Source organism: Schistocerca piceifrons, chromosome 9 (assembly GCF_021461385.2).
Source record: "Schistocerca piceifrons isolate TAMUIC-IGC-003096 chromosome 9, iqSchPice1.1, whole genome shotgun sequence".
Lineage (NCBI taxonomy): Eukaryota > Metazoa > Arthropoda > Insecta > Orthoptera > Acrididae > Schistocerca > Schistocerca piceifrons.
This window is the reverse complement of record NC_060146.1, coordinates 190,896,603-190,922,435: the sequence shown is the minus strand read 5'-3', so window position 1 is coordinate 190,922,435 and position 25,833 is coordinate 190,896,603. Positions and strand designations below refer to the sequence as shown.

Below are 25,833 nucleotides of genomic sequence, written 5' to 3'. Positions count from 1 at the left end.
TTACTGAGTTCTATTTACAGTACATTATTATTTACCACCCATAGCTTTACAACAAACACTGGTACTTAGCATGTAGCTAACAGAACATGCCAATCCTTGAGTCTAGATAATGAGATAACTTGTAGAATGGCTAATGAGGTATAATAAATGTAAAAACACCGTCTGGAGAACAGTTTCTTTTATAACCGATAACCGGTTGTGGTCGAACCCGTAGATCGTCAGGTCTGGCTACGCAAGGTGCAGTTTGTCAACAGCGGTATGAATTAGACAAACGTTTTTACGCGTTTTATCTCATTCATACCAGAGTTGACAAATGTGGTCTTGCAGATCCAGATCTGAAGATGATTTGCAGGGCAGACCAAAAGCGGTAGACGGTTGTTAAAAAAAGTGGGCCAGACAGTGTTTTCCATTTATTATAACAGCTGATATCAAGGATCCTAAGACATGACGTAAATTATGTAATGAAATACGTGTTTTTTTTCCAGATGAAATCAGAATTTCTGGCTTTCGTGTTGGTGGGAACTTACTGAGTAACTGCGACAATGTAGGACTACATTACTCCATTATGAACCCTTCTTCTTGATCTTTTATTGAATAAACAGCTGCTTTGGGTTTAATGCCGTAGAACATATTGTAAGACAACAGCGAGTGGAAACAAGCGACATAAGCCAGAGTCATCTCTTTAGGTCAATACAAGGAAAGACGTGTCTACATCGATACGACTATTCAGCAGTTCATTCTTAAATGCTTGGCAGAGGGTTCATTGAACCATTTTTACTATATTCCTATCGTTCCACCTTCGAATAGCCCGTGGAAAAGACGAAAAACTAAATATTTCCGTGCGAGATCTGATTTTTCGCATTTTATTACGATGGTCATTTCTCCTTGTGTAGGTGGATGTCAAGAACATATTTTCACACTCTGAGCATCCGCGACGGAGCACTCTGGACGGAGCTTCTTGATTGGTTTATCTGTGTGATGACTCCATTTTGTGTTATCCAGTTGGACGCCAGTTTAGGTTGATGATATTCTTCACTTGTAATACGGAGCCTGTAGTCAGAATATATCGTTTTCTTCTTTTATTCCAATGCCTATCGGAGCTCCAAAACTTTATTCAAGGGCTATATTGACTTTTTTTTGTGAGCTGTATCCGCTTCAGTTTATCATCTGGCAGTAAATGAACGACACGTTCAGACAAGATAAAGGAAACAGTATTATTAATGGTTTCCTTCATACGGCGAAAAAATGTTCAACTTCTGCGTTGGTAAAAGACTGCTGCATATTCGCTTGCACTTCAAATAATGCAACATTTTTATGGCTTTACTACAGTATTCAGAGTAGTGCCAGTTAAAAATCAGGTTTACGTTCTTGAGTGTATTGCGGCTGATTTCAAATGCTTATTACTGAAAAGCATGCCAAATCGTATGCAATGTAAAAATAATTGTTAACTATCATTACTATGAATTGTTTTATTTTATCTGTTTAAGTAAACTATAGTAATATGAGAATTGTTTCTTTAATACACCCTAGATTCACAAATTTGTCATTTGGGTAGCGTAGTACAGCCGTAACCATTTTGCATTTTCCGAAGTTTAAGTGCAAATGTGGAAGGTTTTCATCAGTAAATAAGATGAACGTGTCGTGGTGAAATGGAGGAAACCGTCAATCGTCATTAATTTCGGCAGTGGCTATTCGCGTAAAACTAAGAACCACGTTGTTGCCTTACTGCTAGGTGATAACGTGATGCAGCTATAACGTCCCGAAAAATATCGCATTGGACTATACTACACTGAACACGATGGATTACTAGCACAAATATTCATGATGCAAAATTTGGCGACGAGTGCATTTTCTTATTGTGTAATGATGTGAAACCTGGCTATCCTGATAAAAAAATTCTGTAGCCTAGCTTGAGGTGTAGATTAATTTGGAAGGAGAGAGTTTGTGAAGCCAACGAATGTGGTTAGGAAACGTAGGTTGTGATAAGACTAATTTATAGCATAGCCCGAGCTCTCCGCTCGCTCCACAAATAACTAAAGCTTATTAGTAAGACAAGAGAAGCTGTAATACACAATAGTCAAATCTCCGACTTTAACTGTTATTAGTACATACATGATACGTCAATTACGCGACACTTGGCCATATATTCTGCCTCGCTGTCTAGGCAGATGTTGTTAATTCTGGAATTTTATCTGGCCGTAACTCGTATGAATTCGCTCAATGAAAGGGAGAATCGACTTGCGCTACAGTGTTTAAGCGGGTGTATGCAACGCGCTAGTTAGTACACATTTTGGTTTGTAAACACATCCCGGCTTGTATGCATTGTCACTGTATTTTTTAAGTTAAGCTCTTTTGCCGAATATTATATACCCTTCACATTTGTGAAAGCAAAATTATTTTCTTTTTCACGTTTGGGGCATAAAAAGTTGTGATAAACATATCGAACTGTTTACATTCTCCTATACGCAATTACGTAATTTGTGATAGGTATTTATAGCGCGAAGTGTTAAGTTTGGACTGGTGATTCTAATATGAGGTGCATGTTTACACTGTTATTTCAAGAGCGAGCAAATGCCTTTCAAGGTTGGAGCGTGGCGGCGCTACACACACAGTACATGGTTTCGCTTTATGTTCACTGGTGGTACATCCATGAAGTACGAGTTCTGGTTCTCATTTTAGCGTGGAAAATGGTTACGGATAAATAAAAAATACTTATTTACTTCGTAAATGTTAATTAGTTACCTATTCGGATTATTTGTCTGACAATTCAAAGTTGTGTGGCCTCATGACCATAAAAAAAAACTTATCCGAATCTGCGGAAAAAAATTAATATTTGGGTCAACATTTGTGAAACTCGAATTCATCTCTCTCAAACCCCACCTTAAGGGGAGAGAGGGAGAGTTTTAATTTTAGCGAATCAAAATTTGCGAAGTAAACAAGTTTTTTTATTTATCCGTAACCGTTTTCCACCCAAAAATGATAACATGGATTTTCTTGACTTACAACGCCAACTACGAAGAATCAAAACAAATCCCAATGACCTTCGTTCCACTGCTGATTATTTTATTAATTTCTACCTCTGATTTTTCCCTGCAACTCTAAAGTGGAGCCAAATAACAAAGTATTGACCTTCTTTTTTTCTTTCCCTGTATGTATGAATCATGTGAGATTCTGTTTTCTGGTAATTTATCTTCAATTCCCAGTTTCTATATTCCGTTGCTAATTGGTTACACATATAATTTGCATCCTCCCCGTCTTATACTATAACTACTTGATCATTAGCAAATAGTAGGTGATGTAAATAAACTCCATCTTTAATTTCTAGCCCCAGTCAATTGCATTCACGAGACCATGTCTTAAGACTGATATCTATATAGATTTTAATTAGTGTTGGTGACTGGGGCAGCCTTGTAACAGACCCTTGCTTGTTCTACATTTCTGTGAAATTGTACCACCAGTTTTCACTCGACATTTGTTATCTTTATACATTTCCTGTATCATTTTAATTAAGACACACTTCATGTTTGCCAAATGTAATGCACTCCAACGTAGTTCTCTCGGGACAGTATCATATGCTTCTTCCTAAATCTATAAAAATTAATCCTATCTTTTTTTATTTTTCCCTATGTTTCTCTAAGATCTCTCGTAATGTGAAAATATGGACTACGCACGATTTACCAACTGTGAAGCCACATTGTTCTTCCTGGGTTTAAAAATTTATTTCCCGCTAATTTTTAAGTGTTTTCCCAAAAATTCTCAATAATCGAGAAGATAAATGTCGCAATAATTTTACACCGCTCTGTCGAATGGTCACGTAACATTCAGCTTGAAAAATGATTTTGTTTGTGAGAGGAAACAAACCGATGCTTTCCGTCGACACTGGAAGGCGCATTAAAGACGTGATCAGCACTGTTTGTTTGGGTTGACTAAAGCTATACATTGGAAAAACGAAATTGCATATACCTGCCGAAAAACCTGAGACAATGCGCCTCGCTACAACCTGTATACAGGGCGATGTTAGTAAATGGAGACAAACTTCAGGAAATGCTTCCTGATAGGATAAGTAGCAAGAAAGATCACACCCATATATTCTGAGAATATCTAGTTCCATAGAAGATAACTCCTGCTGCATTCAAGGTTTTTCTTTATTTGTTCACCGAGTATTGTATGGCAGAGTCTTACACTGGAGGACTTGGTCTCATGCTATTGAAAATGCCATAATAACACTTGACTGTTGAGTTTTGTATTGATTACGACGAAAAAGCGAATTAGGAGCCCTCAAAATGATTATTTCGCAGTAGATTATTCGTGATTTCGTCATAATCAATACAAAACTTAACAGTCAACTATTGTTGTTGTTGTTGTGGTCTTCAGTCCTGAGACTGGTTTGATGCAGCTCTCCATGCTACTCTATCCTGTGCAAGCTTCTTCATCTCCCAGTACCTACTGCAACCTACATCCTTCTGAATCTGCTTAGTGTATTCATCTCTTGGTCTCCCCCTATGATTTTTACCCTCCACGCTGCCCTCCAATACTAAATTGGTGATCCCTCGATGCCTCAGAACATGTCCTACCAACCGATCCCTTCTTCTGGTCAAGTTGTGCCACAAACTTCTCTTCTCCCCAATCCTATTCAATACTTCCTCATTAGTTATGTGATCTACCCATCTAATCTTCAGCATTCTTCTGTAGCACCACATTTCAAAAGCTCCTGTCCAAACTATTTACCGTCCATGTTTCACTTCCATACATGGCTACACTCCATACAAATACTTTCAGAAATAACTTCCTGACACCTAAATCTATACTCGATGTTAACAAATTTCTCTTCTTCAGAAACGCTTTCCTTCCCATTCCCAGTCTACATTTTATATCCTCTCTACTTCGACCATCATCAGTTATTTTGCTCCCCAAATAGCAAAACTCCTTTACTACTTTAAGTGTCTCATTTCCTAATCTAATACCCTCAGCATCACCCGACTTAATTTGACTACATTCCATTATCCCTGTTTTGCTTTTGTTGATGTTCATCTTATATCCTCCCTTCAAGACACCATCCATTCCGTTCAACTGCTCTTCCAAGTCCTTTGCTGTCTCTGACAGAATTACAATGTCATCGGCGAACCTCAAAGTTTTTATTTCTTCTCCATGGATTTTAATACCTACTCCAAATTTTTCTTTTGTTTCCTTTACTGCTTGCTCAATATAGAGATTGAATAACATCGGGGAGAGGCTACAACCCTGTCTTACTCCCTTCCCAACCACTGCTTCCCTTTCATGTCCCTCGACTCTTATAACTGCCATCTGGTTACTGTACAAGTTGTAAATAGCCTTTCGCTCCCTGTATTTTACCCCTGCCACCTTTAGAATTTGAAAGAGAGTATTCCAGTCAACATTGTCAAAAGCTTTCTCTAAGTCTACAAATGCTAGAAACGTACGTTTGCCTTTCCTTAATCTTTCTTCTAAGATAAGTCGTAAGGTCAGTATTGCCTCACGTGTTCCAGTATTTCTACGGAATCGAAACTGATCTTCCCCGAGGTCGGCTTCTACTAGTTTTTCCATTCGTCTGTAAAGAATTCGTGTTAGTACTTTGCAGCTGTGGCTTATTAAACTGATTGTTCGGTAATTTTCACATCTGTCAACACCTGCTTTCTTTGGGATCGGAATTATTATATTCTTCGTGAAGTCTGAGGATATTTCGCCTGTCTCATACATCTTGCTCACCAGATGGTAGAGTTTTGTCAGGACTGGCTCTCCCATGGCAGTCAGTAGTTCTAATGGAATGTTATCTACTCCCGGGGCCTTGTTTCGACTCAGGTCTTTCAGTGCTCTGTCAAACTCTTCACGCAGTATCGTATCTCCCATTTCATCTTCATCTACCTCCTCTTCCATTTCCCTAATGTTGTCCTCAAGTGCTTCGCCCTTGTATAGACCCTCTATATACTCCTTCCACCTTTCTGCTTTCCCTTCTTTGCTTAGAACTGGGTTTCCATCTGAGCTCTTGATGTTCATACATGTGGTTCTCTTATCTCCAAAGGTCTCTTTAATTTTCCTGTAGGCAGTATCTATCTTACCCCTAGTGAGATAAGCCTCTACATCCTTACATAGCTTTATCAACAGCGTGAGACCCAACTTCCAGTGCAGGACTCTGCCATACTGTACATATGCATATATGCCCAGAAATGGGTTCCAAGGGACGTACACCGACGTGAAGGTGTAGGTAAAGGATCTTTGACAGTGTATGTCTGAATGATAGAGAGCACACGCGATAACACACCTGGTAAGTGGGAATGTTGTGTCTGTGCTAGTGTTTCAGCTCCGCACTCAAAAGGACAGAAAATTCCTACTCGCCTGGTGTGTTCTTTCATACGTGCTTTGTCACTGAAACCTACTCTATCGAAGCTCGTTTATCTACATCTTCAGATGGATGTATCTTCCTTGGAACGCATTTCCGACCACGACACCGTTTTGCCCTTGATTCTCTCGGGCACTGTTTCGTGCAGTTTGCTTCCATGTGATAAAATCACCCAGTGTATGCGGCTGAACGTATACTCCCTGAGAATTATTCTTTGAATGGTTGTATTTTGAAAAACACTGTAATAGATTAGTTTTTCTTGAAATACTTAAGTTCCTCAACACAATATTCTTCACAAATGGATCCTGCTAAGAGAGAGAGAGAGTAGTGAGGATGAAATTTGAGACAGAATTCTTTGAAACTCTTTGGAAAATTAAAACTGTGTTCCGATTCGCGGACAATGCTATTAAGCTACGGCCCGCCCTGTTAGGGCTGTATTTCCGCCAGTGCGATCCTCATGCGTTCTGAGCCTCGGAGAGGGTCTGCTGCATACCTTGCGGGATTAGCTTTCTTGGGAGAAAGTATATTGCGGAGAAAGTTACTTAATTACATGATCCATACCTCATCTGACAATGTTGACTGGAATACTCTTTCAATTTCTGAAGGTGGCAGGGGTCAAATACAGGGAGCGAAAGGTTACCTAGAATTAGTACAGAAACTACATGGCAGTTACAAGAGTCGAGGGGCATGAAAGAGAAGCAGTGGTTGTAAAGGGAGTGAGAGGGGGTTGTAGCTTATCAGTATGTTGAGCAAGCAGTAAAGGAAACAAAAGAAAAATTTGGAGTAGGAATTAAAATCCACGGAGAAGAAAGAAAAACTTTGAGGTTCGCCGATGACATCGTAATATTGTCACAGACAGCAAAGGACATGGAAGAGCAGTTCAACGAAATGAACAGTGTCTTGAAAGGGGGATATAAGACGAACATCAACAAAAGCAAAAGGAGGATAATGCAATATAGTCGAATTAAATCGGGTGATGCTGCGAGAATTAGATTAGGAAATGAGACGCTTAAAGTAGTAAATGAGTTTTGCTATTTGGGGAGCAAAATAATGGTCGAAGTAGAGAGGACATAAAATGTAGACTGGCTATGGCAAGGAAAGCGTTTCTGAAGAAGAGAAATTTCTTACCATCGAGTATAGTGTTAAGTGTCAGGAAGTATTTTCTGAAAGTATTTGTATGGAGTGTATCCATGTATGGAAGTGAAATGTGGACGGTAAATTAGACAAGAAGGGAATTGAAGGTTTCGAAATGTTGTGCTACAGAAAAATGCTAAAGATTAGACGGGTATATCACGTAACTAATGAGGTGGTACTGAATACAATTGAGGAGAAGAGGAATTTGTCACAACTTCACTAGAAGAAGGGATCGGTTGGTAGGACACATTCTGAGGCATCCAGGGGTTACCAATTTAGTATTGGAGGGCAGCGTGGAGGGTAAAAATCATAGGGGGAGACCAAGAGACGAATACACTAAGCGGATTCAGAAGGTTGTAGGTTGCAGTAGGTACTGGGAGATGAAGAAGCTTGCACAGGATACAGTAGCATGGAGAGCTGCATCAAACCAGTCTCTGGACTGAAGACCGCAACGACGACGACCTCATCTGAAAGATTCTTTTGTCGAAATGATGCGGAATGATTCAGTTTACTGGATATGTATACATCATTACTGTTAAAATTAATGAACACACTAGCCCTACTCGTGCAATAACACTTTCATTATTCTTATTTCAGTCAATAAAAATTTTCTGCGTTTGTGACTGCATTGTCAGTATGTTAAACTACCGACGTTTTGGTCACTGAAAAAGGTTACTTGCAACAGTGACCGAAACGTGGTTGTTTTACATTTTGTCAACGCGTTCACAAACCCAGAAAGCCTGCTTTTATATATTCTTCTTTCAGTTTTTAAAGAGAAATTCGTCAGTGGGATAGAAAAAGTTGTCCATGGGAACCAATAATTTTAAATTAGATTTAAAACTTGCTTTGTTGCTTGTCAGACATATTATGTTATTGGGCAAATGATCTAAAATATTCGTCGGTGCATACTGAACTCCTCTCTGAGCCACTGACAGCTTTAGCAATGGGTAAAAAAGGTCATTTTCCGCTCGAATGTTGTAGGTATGTAAATCACTATTCTTCTCGAATTGTGATGGATTATTAATGACGAATTTCATTACCGAATATGTTTATTGTGGCGGTGCAGTTAGAATGCCTGGTTCGTTGAAGAGTCAAAAAGACATGAGGTCCGTGGGTGAACACCACATGTTCGCCGTTGTGAAATCAGTTCTTTGTATGTGATGAGTTACTCCGAAAAATTGTTCCGTGCGGCATAATTGACACTATGCAAAATATGTCAGGAGGTTGCTTGATTTGCTTCCAAGACTAGCAATTATACGAAGAGCAAAAGTAACTGAACTTAATTCTGTGAGAAGCTCAGTAATGTTTTTTCCAGTTAAAGTTTTCATCAGTATGTTGACCCAAAAATCTGGAGCGATGTACCCTACTTATGACTCCTGCTCATGTGCTATATAAATTTCTGGTATGTGTACTTGTGGAACAGAATAGAATGTACTTTTAACTCAACGAGAATGACGTGGTCACAGCCTAGGACTCCAGTCCCGATCCAGCACACAGTTTTATTCTGCCAGAAAGTTTCAAATCGCCGCGCACTCCACTGCAGAGTGAAAATTTTATTCCGGAAACAATGTCATATGATGTGGCTAACCCATTTCTCCCCAATATCAAGAGTGATATTCCCGCAAAGTACGCAGCAAAACTTACCTTACATTGGAACGTATGAGAAGAGCTACTGCCGGATGTAAAGCTTGAACCTGGTCATGAGTCATGCATGGATGGTTCGGTCAATAGAGACTTTCTCCGCGAATGACAGAGGTTCCGGGTTCGATTCACGGCTGAGCAAACAGGCCAGGAAGTTTCAAAACCGCGCACAGTCCGCTATAGAAAGAAAGCTTCCTTACGATTCTTTAGCTGTTGCCTTCATAAGGATTTCTCGTATATTCAGGCGCAGAGGTGTGTTTTCCCCTTCTGTCCAAGAATTTCGCAATATCATGTAATCAGTTCGTTTCCTCCGTTTCGTCATAAGAATAAAACGTCGGTCCGTAGCCAGTTTCCTTACAGCAAGTTTTCCGAAATTTGTCGCTACATCGATGAAAAAGTCTCGTAACTCTCGTAGGATAACCGGGGAAATTGATTTAATGAAAGGGGGTAGCGGAAACCTGCCGGATGTATAGAGAGAGAATGTAAAGTTCAAGAAAATTTCTTACTAAGAGTATTCATCAGGGTTGGTAGCCGTCCCCATTTAGGCCACTTTCCTGCTGAAAACCGTACTGCAGATTAAACCTTGCGCGATGCATAAAAATCACTATATTGGCGCTATTTCACGAGGGAGAGTCAAATGAAAACCTTAAATATTTTTTAAAATATTATTTACTGTGCAGATGTGGTACAAAGCTGTATCACTTTTCAACATAATCTCCCCCACGGTCAATGCAAGTCCTCTAGCGCTTACAAAGTGCATAAATTCCTTTAGAAAAAAATTCTTCTGGTAGTCCGCGCAACCACTCATGTACCGCGTGGCGTACCTCTTCATCAGAACGGAACTTCTTTCCTCGCATTGCGTCTTTGAGTGGTCCAAACATATGGAAATCACTTCTTCTCTGGAGTCACAACTCGTTGTGCCTGACCGGGACGAGGAGCATCTTTCGCTAAAGTCACACCATTTGTGAACTTCGTTCTCCATTCGTAGACTTGCTGTTGTGACAAGCTTGCATCACCGTACTGAACCTTCATTCGCCGATGAATTTCAATAGGTTTCACACCTTCACTACGCAAAAACAGAGTAACAGAACGTTGTTCTTCCCTGGTGCAAGTCGCAAGTGGGGCGGGCATTTTTATACTGATACTGCGACGGTATGTGTGTATCTGCACTATGCTGACGCATGGCGCAGGGAATGGCAATTGAATCTCAATGTAGACAAGTGTAATGTGCTGCGAACACATAGAAAGAAAGATCCTTTATCATTTAGCTACAATATAGCAAGTCAGCAACTGGAAGCAGTTAATTCCATAAATTATCTGGGAGTAAGCATTAGGAGTGATTTAAAATGGAATGATCATATAAAGTTGATCGTCGGTAAAGCAGATGCCAGACTGAGATTCATTGGAACAATCCTAAGGAATTGCAATCCGAAAACAAAGGAAGTAGGTTACAGTACGCTTGTTCGCCCACTGCTTGAATACTGCTCAGCAGTGTGGGATCCGTACCAGATAGGGTTGATAGAAGAGATAGAGAAGATCCAACGGAGAGCAGGGCGCTTAGTTACAGGATCATTTAGTAATCGCGAAAGCGTTACGGAGATGATAGATAAACTCCAGTGGAAGACTCTGCAGGAGAGACGCTCAGTAGCTCGGTGCGGGCTTTTGTTGAAGTTTCGAGAACATACCTTCACCGAGGAGGCAAGCAGTATATTGCTCCCTCCTACGTATATCTCGCGAAGAGACCATGAGGATAAAATCAGAGAGATTAGAGCCCACACAGAAGCATACCGACAATCCTTCTTTCCACGAACAATACGAGACTAGAATAGAAGGGAGAACCGATAGAGGTACTCAGGGTACCCTCCGCCACACACCGTCAGGTGGCTTGCGGAGTATGGATGTAGATGTAGATGCTGCTACCTACAGCCCATTCTGCAGTGTTCGTAGCGTGGTTACCAACTTACAGGATAATGGCGCGAAATTTCGATTTGTTATTACAAATTTAAGGTTTTCATTTGACTCACCCTCGTATAACACTGTCTGTTCTCTACACAATTGTCAACGTAACTAAAATTAAAATTTTTGCTTCTAGTATGAATATAGGCAATATGGAAAACCTGCACTCAATAGCCTTTGGATCGAACTTATTCGCATCCAGTAGCCAGTCAGAAATAGGAAAAACATAATTGATTGCTGTTATTGTGTATTTCAGACACCGGTTCCCGTGAGATCACCGAAGTTAAGCGCTGTCGGGCGTGGCCGGCACTTGGATGGGTGACCATGCAGGCCGCCATGCGCTGTTGCCATTTTTTCGGGGTGCACTCAGCCTCGTGATGCCAATTGAGGAGCTACTCGACCGAATAGTAGCGGCTTCGGCCAGGAATACCATTATAACGACCGGGAGAGCGGTGTGCTGACCCCACGCCCCTCCTATCCGCATCCTCCCCATAGGATGACACGGCGGTCGGATGGTACCGGTAGGCCAGACGTGGCCTGAAGACGGAGTGCTTTTATTGTGTGTTTCAGTGCGTGAGCCTTTTATACCGGTTGATTTGTCGCCAGACTGCGAAACTAACGTAGTGCCAGTGCCGAAAAGAAGCAAGATGAAAAGCGTGAAGTTCGTAGAAAGCCTAGACTTTTTTTTTTTTTTTTTTTTTTAGAAAAAGAGTCAACCCGGGGGGACATGTATGCGTGTCTGGGTAAAACCAAGGGCCAGTTCTTATCTAACTTAAGAGTAGTTCTGCAGGGCACACGGAGTTCGTGAGCAGTTGCCAGTCGCGTGACATGACGCAGCGCTGAGAAGGATCTCCTGTCCCAAGGTCACAGATGCTAGCCCCTGGGACAGAGAGAGCGCTACTCTTTGCCCTAGTACTTCGCAGCCAGGTGAGGTATGAATGACCGAGAGTGTTGTCTGCAACTTCAGCGTGTCCGTCACCGAAAAACGGACCGCGCAGTCACCACATTCATCTCGCTATTTCCATCGCTACTTCCTAATTAAATTTACAAGACGCTGCCTCCCTCAATAACCGTGTTCTCGCCTTGTATTAACACTCCGCGATTTCATAACACTGTCTAGCGTCACTTGCGTTATTTTCCTTAGGGCGGAGAAGTTGCAGAGTACGCGTTTGTACGCGGGGCTTTCAAGACGCATTTCTGGAAGCAGGTTGCTTTTAGTCAGGATTCCGTTACACTATATTATTGCCCACTCTTTTGGCTATAAAAGCCTACTTTTCAGCATAATCTCTGTTCAGTGTGGTAGGCTGTATGACCGCAGCAATAACTTCATCCACGTACTCCTTTCTGTAGAGTGTATCCTTCACTGTGCCAAACAGATGGAATGAATGAGAGTGAAATTACAATGAAATACAGACCTTTCTAGCTGCTTACAGGCGTTGATAAGCACCAACGGGAACACTTGAAGATGTGTGCTCCGACCGAGATTCGAACCCGGGATCTCCTGCTCACGAAAAAAGCGTCAAAGGAAAAAACTACAAAGAAAGAAACTTGTCTAGCTTGAAGGGGGAAACCAGATGGCGCTATGGTTGGCCCCCTAGATGGCGCTGCCATGGTTTGATGCAGCTCTCCATACTACTTTATCCTGTGCAAGCCTCTTCATCTTCCAGTACTTACTGCAACCTACATCCTTCTGAATCTGCTTAGTGTATTCATCTCTTGGTCTCTACGATGTTTACCTTCCACGCTGCCCTCCTATACTAAATTGGCGAACCTTTGATGCCTCAAAACATGTCCTACCAACCGATCCCTTCTTCTGGCCAAGTTGTGCTACAAATTTCTCTTCTCCACAATTCTATTCAATACCTCCTCATTAGTTATGTGATCTACCCATCTAATCTTCAGCATTCTTCTGTAGCATCATATTTCGAAAGCTTCTATTCTCTTCTTGTCCAAACTATTTATCGTCCATGTTTACCTTCCATACATGGCTACACTCCATACAAATACTTTCAGAAACGACTTCCTGACACTTAAATCTTTACTCGATCTTAACAAATTCCTGTTCTTTAGAAACGCTTTCTTTGCCATTGCGAGTCCACATTTTATATCCTCTCTACTTCGACCATCATCAGTTATTTTGCTCCCCAAATAGCAAAACTCCTTCACTACTTTAAGTGTCTCATTTCCTAATCTAATTCCCTCAGCATCACCCGACTCAATTCGTCTACATTCCATTACCCTCGTATTGCTTTTGTTAGTGTTCATCTTATATCCTCCTTTCAAGACACTCTCCTTTCCGTTCAACTGCTCTTCCAAGTTCTTTGCTGTCTCTGACAGAATTACAATGTCATCGGCGAACCTCAAAGTTTTTATTTCTTCTCCGTGGATTTTAATACCTACTCCGCATTTTTCTTTTGTTTCCTTCACTGCATGCTCAATATACAGATTTAATAACATCGGGTAGAGGCTAAAATCCTGTCTCACTCCCTTCCCAACCACTGCTTCCCTTTCATGGCCCTCGACTCTTAGAACTGCCATCTGGTTTCTGTACAAGTTGTAAACAGCCTTTCGCTCCCTGTATTTTACCCCTGCCACCTTTAGAATTTGAAAGAGAGTATTCCAGTCAACACTGTCAAAAGCTTTCTCTAGGTCTACAAATGCTAGAAACGTAGTTTTGCCTTTCCTTAATCTAGCTTCTAAGATAAGTCGTGAGGTCAGTATTGCCTCACGTGTTCCAACATTTCTACGGAATCCAAACTGATCTTCCCCGAGGTCGGCTTCTACCAGTTTTTCCATTCGTCTGTAAATAATTCGTGTTAGTTTTTTTGCAGCCGTGGCTTATTAAACTGATAGTTCGGTAATTTTCACATCTGTCAACCCCTGCTTTCTTTGGGATCGGGATTATTATATTCTTCTTGAAGTCTGAGGGTATTTCACCTGTCTCGTACATTTTGCTCACCAGATGGTAGAGTTTTGTCTGGGCCGGCTCTCCGAAGTCTATCAGTACTTCTAATGGAGTGTTGTCTACTCCCGGGGCCTTGTTTCGACTTAGGTCTTTCAGTGCTCTGTCAAACTCTTCACGCAATATATGCCACTCAATCTCGGAACTAAAAGTTTCTTATTTTCTCAGTTTGTGAACCCAGAGAAGAATAAACAGAATCTGTTAAGCCTCGCCTACTGAACATCTGTACCACGTGATGAAAAACCTGCACAGCTATCAGTATATATTAACAAGGGGTACGTCGACCCTTTGCCTTTATGATATTTTTCAGTCAAATGTCCGAATGTATTCTGGAGGAAAGACAGCTCATCCTTCCTCAAGTGTACAAATGTTGGATGCTGGCGTCTGCAGCGAGGTCTCCGTTGTAACCCATTCCAAAGGTGTCCCATCGGGTAGAGGTTGAGACACTGGACAGGCTAGTCAATTTTAACAATGTTGTCTCCCCAAACGGTTGCCTCAGAGACGATGCTTTATAACAGCGCGCATTGTCATGGCATTACCAACAACTATCGTGTACTTCGGGCAGAACACATTGCTGTAAAATTGGTTCATGTCCTTCCGCATTTAGCATTCTCTTAAACGTAGTAAAGAGACCACACTCTAACCACGAAAAATATCCCCATGCAATAATGCCACCTGTTGCGTACCTCGCTTTTGGCACACGGAGACAAGAAAACGTTCTGCAGGTCTTCGCCAAACCCAAACCTTTCCTTCGGATTGGCACAGGGCATAGCATGAGTCATCACTCCGAATCTCTCGTTTCCAGTCACCCACTGTCAACTGGCGTCGTTATGTACACCACATCAAGAGTCTTTTTGCATCCACAACAGAAATGTGAGGCTTATGGGGAGCTGTGCGACCTTTGTATCCAATTTTTTGAAGTGACAAAGCACACTCATTGAGCTGGGTGGACTGCTTTGGAACTCACGAGTGATTCATTCCTCTAACTTTTTTTACAAGGTTTCGGCAGTATTTGACAGTCCCTGTCAGTTGGTAAATTAGGCCTGCCTGGTCTCGAGCCGCTGTGGTTCTTCCTTCGCCCACAGCCACATCACCAGCAATCGACTTCGGCAGCATTAGAAGGGTCGAAATATCCTCGATGGGATTTGTTGCTCAGGTGACATCCAACGTCTAGTCCAATTTTGAAGTCACTGGTCTCCCTGGGCGACCCAGTCTGCTGTTATTACTCCTCTACTGACAACACACTACTCTCAGCCTCATTTCGTAATGGCGGGTGCGCCTCTCTGACGTCTACCGGTCGTCAATACCGCAGCACGTAAGTGTCCGAATACTTTTGATCAGGACACTGCAAATCCAGTTATAGGAGTCGAGGGACATGAAAGGGAAGCAGTGGTTGGGAAGGGAGTGAGATAGTGTTGTAGCCTCTCCCCGATGTTATTAAATCTGTATATTGAGCAAGCAGTACTGGAAACAAAAGAAAAATGCGGAGTAGGTATTAAAATCCACGGAGAAGAAATAAAAACTTTGAGGTTCGCCGATGACATTGTAATTCTGTCAGAGACAGCAAAGAACTTGGAAGAGCAGTTGAACGGAATGGAGAGTGTCTTGAAAGGAGGATATAAGATGAACATTGACAAAAGCAATACGAGAGTAATGGAATGTAGACGAATTGAGTCGGGTGATGCTGAGGGAATTAGATTAGAAAATGAGACACTTAGAGTAGTAAAGGAGTTTTGCTATTTGGGGAGCAAAATAACTGATGATGGTCGAAGTAGAGAGGATATAAAATGTAGACTGGCAATGGCAAAGAAAGCGTTTCTGAAGAACAGGAATTTGTTAAGATCGAGTAAAGATTTAAGTGTCAGGAAGTCGTTTCTGAAAGTATTTGTTTGGAGTATAGCCATGTATGGAAGTGAAACATGGACGAGAAATAGTTTGGACAAGAAGAGAATAGAAGCTTCCGAAATGTGGTGCTACAGGAGAATGCTGAAGATTAGATGGGCAGATCACATAACTAATGAGGAGGTATTGAATAGAATTGGGGAGAAGAGAAATTTGTGGTACAACTTTACTAGAGGAAGGGATCGGTTGGTAGGGCATATTCTGAGGGATCAAGGGGTCACAAGTTTACTATTGGAGGGCAGCGTGGAGAGTAAAAATCGTAGAGGGAGACCAAGAGATGAATACACTAAGCAGATTCAGAAGGATGTAGGTTGCAGTAGGTACTGGGAGATGAAGAAACTTGCACATGATAGAGTAGCATGGAGAGCTGCATCAGACCAGTCTCATGACTGAAGACGACAACAACAACAACAACAACTGCAAATTCAAGTCTGTTTGCTTGGAACATTTCATGTTTTTGTCAGTAACTCAAAAAGGAAGGAAATTCGATTTTCTAATCATAACACTCGTTCAACTTTTCCACGAAGGTCCCTTTCAAAAGGAGACGACCGATTTACTTAGCGAACGAAGAGTTTCTGCTGCATCTCTAATGTCAAAGGGACGTTCAAACTTTCATGTTCCTTCCTACTAAAATTTTGGCATCAGCCTTGCCGCAGTGGATACACCGGTTCCCCGTCAGATCACGAAGTTAAGCGCTGTCGGGCGTGGCCGGCACTTGGATGGGTGACCATCCGGGCCGCCATGCGCTGTTGCCATTTTTCGGGGTGCACTCAGCCTCGTGATGCCAATTGAGGAGCGACTCCGGTGAAAGAAAACCATCATAACGACCGCGAGAACGGTATACTGACCACACGCCCGTCCTATCCGCATTCTCAGTGAGGACGACACGGCGGTCGGATGGTCCAGTTGGGCCGCTTGTGGCCTGAAGACGGAATTCTACCAAAATTTTAACTGCGGGAGCCAATGAAGGGAAACTCGTGGTGGCTTTGTCTGTAGTAGGCGAGACTAGTGCGTGACGAGCGGCGCAGATGCGTGTGCGTGCGTGTACTGCCGGTTGGCAATAAACAAGTGATAGCGCCCATACACCAGTTGCTGACGTAACGTTGGCTTTTTTGAACGTCTAGACGCCGCAGGGGCGTTAGTCTACAGACCGTAGAGCGGTCGGTTCCTTGGGCGCCCGTTCAACTGTGATTGTCGGGGCTTGGAGCTAGGTGATACATGGATCTGCCAGCGTGTGGGTTTTTCTACTGCTGGTTGTGCGTGTGCGTGCGTGCGCTCTGAATGGCGCCTGTACGGTGGCCTCTTCTCCAGTTCCTTCTCAACCAACTCCGAACACTCATAAATTTAAGAGACGTAACATCGTTTCCTTTCAAAGAACAAGACGGGAGGATAGCATTCGGTGTAGCCCTATTGAGGTTACATACAAGTAAGCAGCATCCACAGAAGACAGCCGTGAATTACTTGCACGCCTTTCCCCGTATTACTGCCCTTTACATGCATGTTCGCCTTTTCACAAGCCGCAGTTGGAAACGCTACTCACACGGCTTTCAAGACAGCGACGGATGAAGTTATTCGTATGGGAGTCAATACGGTTGCAAGCGCAGCTTTTAGTCGAAGAGCTTATAGTGGAGTTCACGAAGAGAAAGGGGTCCCACAAATGTTGGATACAGAAATATGTGATGGGAATCATTTCGGAACATACAGGATGAACATTAATAGAACAAACTGCAGGAACGAATTACTTAGTGGAAATAGAGGCAAAAAGATCCTATAAACATGTGCACGGAAACGCACTATAGATGGCGCTGGCGAAAGAAAGTTCCTCTCACTACGTGCCGTGGGTAGCTTGTGTGTTGGCAATCTGTGTGATTGACGCAGCGTACTGTTAAGCAGCAGAATGCTCCGGTATTCATGCCGGGAACAAACCGAGATGGTGTTTTGTGTAAGGCGAAGCAGATGGAAACGGTCTAGAGGCAGCACGGCTGTACCAAAACAGTACACTCACAGAGACCAACCACATCACAGAATGTTTGAAGCCCTTTCAGACAGACGAGCGTGCAGTGAGGCGGCGATGCCAGCTCGTATCGAATTAAAAATACCATTGCTACATCTAACGACTGGAGACATTTTATTCGTCACTACAGTACAAGCGTCACATTCCGAAGAGCACTACTTCTAAATTTTTGTGGGTAGCACTGGATGGTATCTACAGTGGACTGAAGGCAAATGACAATGAAAGATTTTTGTCTCAACAGTTCGGGTTTTTTTTCATTTATAATTAGAGTTAGTCATGGTTCTGATAGGTCACAGGTGCTGTAAACTGTCTTTGGATACCGTGTCCGCATTTTTACGTGGCAGGATGGCATCTTCCAACAGGACAATGCAACGTGTCACACAGCTCGCAGTGTTCGTGCGTTGTTCAAAGAGCACCAGGATGAGGCTATTACCATACTGCCCTGGTCACGAAACTATGCGGATTTAAACCCAATAAAGAATCTGTGGGGCGACCACAATCGGGCTGTTCGCACCATGGATCCTCAACCGAGAAACATGCTGCAGCTGGCCGCAGCACTGGAGTCAACGTGGCTCCAGATCCCTTCCAGCACCTTCCAGGACCTCACTGACACTCTTCTTGCACATCTTGCAGCGACCCTCACTGCAAACGGTGGTTATTCAAGCTTTTGAGAGGTGGTCACACTAATGTGACTGTCTATTGCATTTATTAATATTTTCATAAGATGCGTAAAAGGGAAAAGATAAAGAAAAATTAGGGTTTGCAAACATATTTTGAAGAAATGATTGTAACTGCAGTGTGCACGAGCCCTCTGCAAATTACCTTTCAAGAAGGAATTGTAATTTGAGCGTCCAGGATTTCGTACTGGGTTAGTTTCTTTTCGACCACGGAGAAGACTGCATCAAAATACATTGCATTCTACATCAACAACCAAACTGTGCTATGAAAGAGAACCTTTTATGAATGTGAACCAGTTTAGTACTGGGGCTACAACTTTGCTTCCGCCGTTTTTTCTCAAAGTTCGAGGCGCTATTGTGAGCATCTTACAAAAAATTTACGTTTCACAGTACTGGCCATCGTTGGACACTACTTTTTCCCATCTTTCGGGCGGCATACGAATCCCGCGACGGAAGAATTGGGTGCCTTTCGAGAAGCTCCATGCATCGATCCAATTTTGCAATTGTTCATATGACAGGAAGCGCTGGGCGGCCAGGTTGTGTACCACTGAACTAAAAAGTTGGTAGTCAAAAGGAACAATGTCTGGAGAATACAGCGGGTAGGATAGGACTTCCCATTTCAACGGTTCCAGGTATGTTTTTGCGGGTTTTGCGACATGGGGCCGAGCACTGTCCTGCTGCTAAATCGCATTTTCATGTCTATCGCTGTATTGTGGCCGTTTGTCAGTGCTCGGCTCACACACATCAATTGCTTTCGATAACTATCTCCTGTGATTGTTCACGTCGGTTGCAGTTGCATCGAAAGCTTTCTTTCTTTCACAACCATGCCGGTCTTCAAAGTCAAAATCACCGTTCTCGAAGCATGGAAACCATTTTCTGAAAAGTTCTTTCACTAACAGGCGACCCATCACAGGTGTTACCAAGCTTTTTATGAGCCTCTGCCGCAGATTTCTTCACATCAAAGCAGAAAATTAAAACTTCCCGCAGCTGACTAGAATTGGGCTCGTAAGTTGACATATTCAGCCGAGAATAACTTTAAGATGTAATCAAAAATCGACTAATATTTTGATGGCGTTACGTTCTCAGATGTCTGAGCTTACTGTATGACACGACCTGCGCCACTACTTTCCACCAATGCTGTCTACCGTAAAACGGTGGAAGTAAAGTTGTAGTAGACCTAATATTTTTATAGAAACCTTAAAACAATCACGTAATTGTAAAAAAAAAAATGGTTCAAATGTCTCTGAGCACTATGGGACTTAACTACAGTGATCATCAGTCCCCTAGAAATTAGAACTACTTAAACCTAACTAACCTAAGGACATACAAAATTGTTAAGACTTTCGTGGCCACTTGTTGACAAACTGCCTATTGGCTTCTGTCTCGGGTTCTTCGGCCGACGTTCATCTAATGATTTTTCTGACGTTTCGCCAGCACGAGTGGCTGGCATTGTCAAAGCTTCACCCTCCATTGCCGGTGGTGAACTGGAGGCAAGCTCGCGGCTGCAGACTATATGTACCTGGCGCGCCAACGTCCGAGGGCTTCTCCGCGGTCATTTCCGGTGCGGTTCTCCTCTTGCTACCTGCGACGGTCGTTCGCTGCAGTACGGGACGCCAGGATCCGTTTACCTTAAGGCTTTCCTCTTTCTTGTTGAAACTGTTCGCGTGTTTTTGGATTTCTACAGCTTCTCTGAACAAGCGCGTGTGATAGTGCTTCTCTACATCCAGAACTTCCGTGTCGGCGAATTTTATTACGTGATCGGTCTCATTCAGTGCGTGCTCTGCCACGGCCGATTTCTCCACCTGCCCCAAATCGGCCTGGCGAAACATCAGAAAAATCATTAGATGAACGTCGGCCGAAGAACTCGAGACAGAAGCCAATAGGCAATTTGTTAACTTAAGGACATCACACACATCCATGCCCGAGGCAGGATTCGAACCTGCGACCGTAGCAGTCTCGCGGTTCCGGACTGCGCGCCTAGAACCGCTAGACCACCGCGGCCGGCTGTAATTGTAAAATCCTGGTATGTACAAACTGCACAAGATGCCCAGAAAATTACTGCTTCCTATGTTTCTATGATGAATATGACCACAGAACGTGTGAATCATCAATTGTAAAGTTCTCGTCTATACATTACAACCCCAAATGTTCATTTTCGTTCCCTTTTAATAGGTTCTGTGAAAATATTGTTAAAGTCAAAATATTGAGTAAGATTTCGGTTTATTTACGGTATAAGTGAAGTAGAAATTAAGAATAAAAAAGTTTCCGCATACGTACTGGACCCCACGATTCCCGGATGACCGTTCTGCAGCCTTAACGCTGCGCCAACGCTAACGGCTCATGCCTCGCTCGACCCGCGCAAAAAATGCTATTTTGATCTAAACTCTTGGCCATGTGGAGCTACCACTTCTGGCCAAGCTCTGCATATGCCACAAGTTAAGACGAAATAGGTGACGACTAATATGCGCGGTCCCCTTGTTGGTCGCTTACCGTGCTGAAATGTACGTTTTGGTTATAGTTCACGGTAACCTCATTTAAGTCGGATAAAATCACGCCACAACAACCGATATGACGGCTCATATGGCAGTGGCGCTGTGTGCTGTTGTTTCCACACGCCGCTGTCGAAATTTTACTTGCACTCTTTGGATATGGCGTAATCTGAGATTATTCGCACAGACACTGGTGTTGTCATTCAAGTTGTGGCATTATAATTGAGCGAAGAATCCAACAAGAAGTAGAAAAAACCTAAATGTTGGATTTGGAAGCTCGTTTTGCGCAGGAATAAAACAGGCGCATCAAAAAGCTTACAAATCAAGTAGTATTCGTAAACGAAAATCCATTCCTCAGGAACTTTTGGATGAAAAAAGTAAATTTAGAGTACATGTTGAGCTGAAGCTATTCTCCCATCTAGTAAGTTGTTACTTCCTTTCTCTAATCAACTGAGCAAATGTTTAAGAGCATTGTACGTGACGTACTACAATCTAAATAAATTACCTTAAATAACACCATTCGTAGAATTAAGTGTACTGCTGTAAAACTACTATTCACCTTTCATTACATACTCAATACTACTTGCTTACTCTCATACAAATCTTACCCATGCATCATGGGACACAAGTTTCACGTACTTTCACCACGCAATTAACCTTTATGTGCTCATGTAGGTTTCGTGTACCGAAGTGGCACTTCCTGTGACTGTACCACAACAAACCGCACTAAAAACCAGGCATTTTTGAGAAATCTTCAACTCAATGTATCACTGAAAATGCCTATTTTCGTAATACTCAACTGTAAATACGAAAACCACCAAATAAACATGTAACCTTCGGAAAGAGTGAAATAAAGATGACTGCTACTCGATTTGCTTCTGGTGCTAATGTATGGTGGAGGGAGGAAAGCGAAGTCACAAAATTAAAGTGATTTCAATCGTTGAGGCACCGCTAAAAGTGGCGTCGTTAGAGTTTCGCCACAGGAATTTGATTCTTACACGCAACTGCGCTGGCGCCACTCGAGCGCTGGCCAAGTGACGTCACTTTTGTTGCATGTGCAGTCCCGGCTTTAGTGGCCCCAAGTCGTGGTGCGACAAACAATTCCAAAACAACATATAACTACCTCCTGCCTGACGCACTCCTTTCCCAGACTGAGCGTCAAACGCCACAAAGGGCCTACGCTTACTTTGTGGACCAGTAAACAAAGATCTGAGGAAAAGATTTGCCAAATGTTACATCTGGAGCGTTGTACTATATGGTGCGGAGACCTGGACATTGAGGAAGGAAGATGAAAGAAGATTGGAGGCATTAGAGATGTGGATATGGAGAAGAATGGAAAAAGTGAAATGGGAAGACCGAGTAAGGAATGAAGAGGTATTAAGAAGAGTTGGAAAAGAAAGAAACATGCTGAGAGTCATCAGAAAGAGAAAATGGAACTGGATTGGACATTATGAGATTTTCACTCTGCAGCGGAGTGTGCGCTGATATGAAACTTCCTGGCAGATTAAAACTGTGTGCCCGGCCGAGACTCGAACTCGGGACCTTTGCCTTTCGTGGGCAAGTGCTCTACCAACTGAGCTACCGAAGCACGACTCACGCCCGGTACTCACAGCTTTACTTCTGCCAGTACCTCGTCAGTTTGGAAGGTAGGAGACGAGGTACTGGCAGAAGTAAAGCTGTAAGTGCTTGGGTAGCTCAGTTGGTAGAGCTCTTGCCCGCGAAAGGCAAAGGTCCCGAGTTCGAGTCTGGCCGGGCACACAGTTTTAATCTGCCAGGAAGGATTGGACATTGTTTGAGGAGGGACTGTTCATGAAGGAAGGAATAGAAGGAATGGTGGTGGGAAAAAGGGGAGGGGGAAAAAAGATATCAAATGCTGGACAATATCAAAGGAGACAAATATTCAGGAATGAAAAGACTGGGTATGGACAGACAAAAGTGGAAGAGGCTTAACCCCTGACAAGACTACTACTACTGACGAGCACATCGTTCATGCTCGTATTCCCTGTACAGCCGTGTGAAAGATGACCATACGTGTCTGTCATCCGTAGGGTGAGTTCTCCAGCTGCTAGCTTTATGTAAACTTTTCCACGCCACTGTGTATTTTGAATGTGTTTCGTTTGTTCTTTCAACGCGAAGATCATAACGCCGTCCCTCCTTTCAAACATCTTACGAACGTCAAACTGGTAGATATTGAGATAACCGATCACGGAATAGAAAAGCAACCACAATCGCTTAGTAGTGGAAAGGCATCAGGGTCAGATGAGATACCTATGCGGAAGAATTTGCCCCCCCCCCCCCCCTTCTAGGCCTTTATCGTTGATATCAATCAGTTGTAGAATTATGGAACAAGTTTTATGCTCAAGAACTGTGACGTTTTTGGAGAACGAAAATCTCCCATACAAAAGTCAGCATAGACTCCGCAAAAAGAGATCTTGCAAAACACACCTCACTCTTTTTCCTTCATAGCGCTGTAGATGACGGCGCTTTTTTAGATGCCATGCCCCTTGACTTGAGACACGAGTTGGACACCCGTCTCGCGCTGCCGTTTCTTCTTGTTTCGAGTGGGCCTACTTTGGACCACGCTTGTTCAACTATTGGGCTTCGATCTTTAGCCAGTACTGTCGCATCCTCTGTAGGTCGTTTAAAAACAAAGTAAGAGCATATGGACTATCAGACCAATTGTGTGATTGGATTGAAGCGTTCCTAGAAAACAGAACGCAGCATGTCATTCTCAATGTAGAAAAAACTTCCGAAGTAAGAGTGATTTCAGGCGTGCCGCAGGGGAGTGTCGTAGGACTGTTGCTATTCACAATATACATAAATGACCTTGTGGATGACATCGGGAGTTCACTGAGGCTATTTGCGGATGATGCTGTGGTATATCGGGAGGTTGTAACAATGGAAAACTGTACTGAGATGCAGGAGGATCTGCAACGAATTGACGCATGGTGCAGGGAATGGCAATTGAATCTCAATGTAGACATGTGTAATGTGCTGCGAATACATAGAAAGAAAGATCCCTTATCATTTAGCTACAATATAGCAGGTCAGCAAGTGGAAGCAGTTAATTCCATAAATTATCTCGGAGTAGGCATTAGGAGAGATTTAAAATGGAATGATCATATAAAGTTGATCGTCGGTAAAGCAGATGCCAGACAGATTCATTGGAAGAATCCTAAGGAAATGCAATCCGAAAACAGAGGAAGTAGGTTACAGTACACTTGTTCGCCCACTGCTTTAATACTGCTCACTGGTGTAGGATCTGTACCACATAGGGTTGATAGAAGAGATAGAGAAGATCCAACGGAGAGCAGCGCACTTCGTTACAGGATCATTTAGTAATCGCGAAAGCGTTACGGAGGTGATAGATAAACTCCAGTGGAAGACTCTGCAAGAGAGACGCTCAGTAGCTCGGTACGGGCTTTTGTTGGAGTTAAGCATATTGATCCCTCCTACGCATATCTCGCTAAGAGACCACGAGGATAAAATCAGAGAGATTAGAGCCCACACAGAGGCATACCGACAATCTTTCTTTCCACGAACAATACGAGACTGGAATAGAAGAGAGAACCGATAGAAGTACTCAAAGTACCCTCCACCACACACCGTCAGGTGGCTTGCGGAGTGTGGATGTAGATGTATATGTAGGCGTAACTCCTTCCTTTTTTCTGTCCAGGGGGTACCTTTTCTTCGAGGCTTTTACTGAAATTCTCGGGCTTCCTTCAGGGTGTGTCTCACAGACTGTCTGTTCTGGAGATCAGTTATTCCCAGTTGTTTAATGTCCTTCTCGGTTTCTGTCAGCCAAGTGGTGCGAACCTTCTTGTTTTGCCAGAAGGTGAACTGACGGTTGGTCAATCTGTTTGGAGGCTATCTTGCAACATGGCTATAGAAAGCTACCCTTCTTTTTCTCGCACAGTCAGAGAGCTTCTCGATATGTTCGTAGAGCTCTGAGTTATGCCGCCTTTTGAATTCCCCAGCTGCTTCTACCAGGCCTAGGATCTTCCTGAGGATTCTCCTCTCTCTGACTTCCAGTTTTCAATCAGACCTCTCTGGTTCATAGAAAGACATTCCATGGCATACAGGGCTTCTGTCCGTATGACTGATGTGTAGTGGAAAAAAATTCGAGCTTACCGAGTATGGGACCAGATTTGGGACTCAAAACGCCGCTCTTAACGGAACAAAATCAACAGATGTGAAGGTAACTTCCAGAGTACCCCAAGTAAGTGTGATAAGGCCGTTACTATTTACAACGTATATTAATGACCCAGTGCAAACCGTCAAAAACTGTTTAAGACTCTTCGCAGATGATTCGTACGTCTATAAGAAAGTAGAAACGCCGGAAGGCAGTATCGACTGCAGAACGACCTGCAGAGGATTGATGAATGGTGCAGCTGATCCTGAACATAAATAAATGTTACGCGTAAGCTGAAGCTGAAGGGGGGAGGGGGGCGGAGAAAGGAAAGGAAAGGTGCTTCGGGACATTATGCGGAATCAGCGGCGAAGAGGGAAAACATGTGCCGGAGCGGGACGGGACTCGAACCTGGGATCTCCTGTTAACTGGACAGGTGCGGTAACGACTGTGCCATCCGGGGGACAATGTATCGCAACTACGCAGACTATCTCACGCCCACCGACCGTCAATATTGCTGGGCGGTGTGGGATCCGCGTCCGGTAGGACTGACGGATGACATCGAAAAAGTACA

General features: G+C 43.1%; 1 protein-coding gene and 1 non-coding gene across 7 annotated transcripts in view; one reads left to right on the top strand and one right to left on the bottom strand.

Moving 5' to 3' along the window:
- LOC124717355 (echinoderm microtubule-associated protein-like 2) overlaps positions 1-25,833 on the top strand; it is a 655,376-nt gene that overhangs the window by 318,534 nt on the left and 311,009 nt on the right. The gene's annotated exons all lie outside the window — the stretch shown is intronic.
- Positions 22,645-22,719, bottom strand: Trnas-cga. Its single transcript has one exon. It is a non-coding gene; the product is annotated as a tRNA-Ser (tRNA).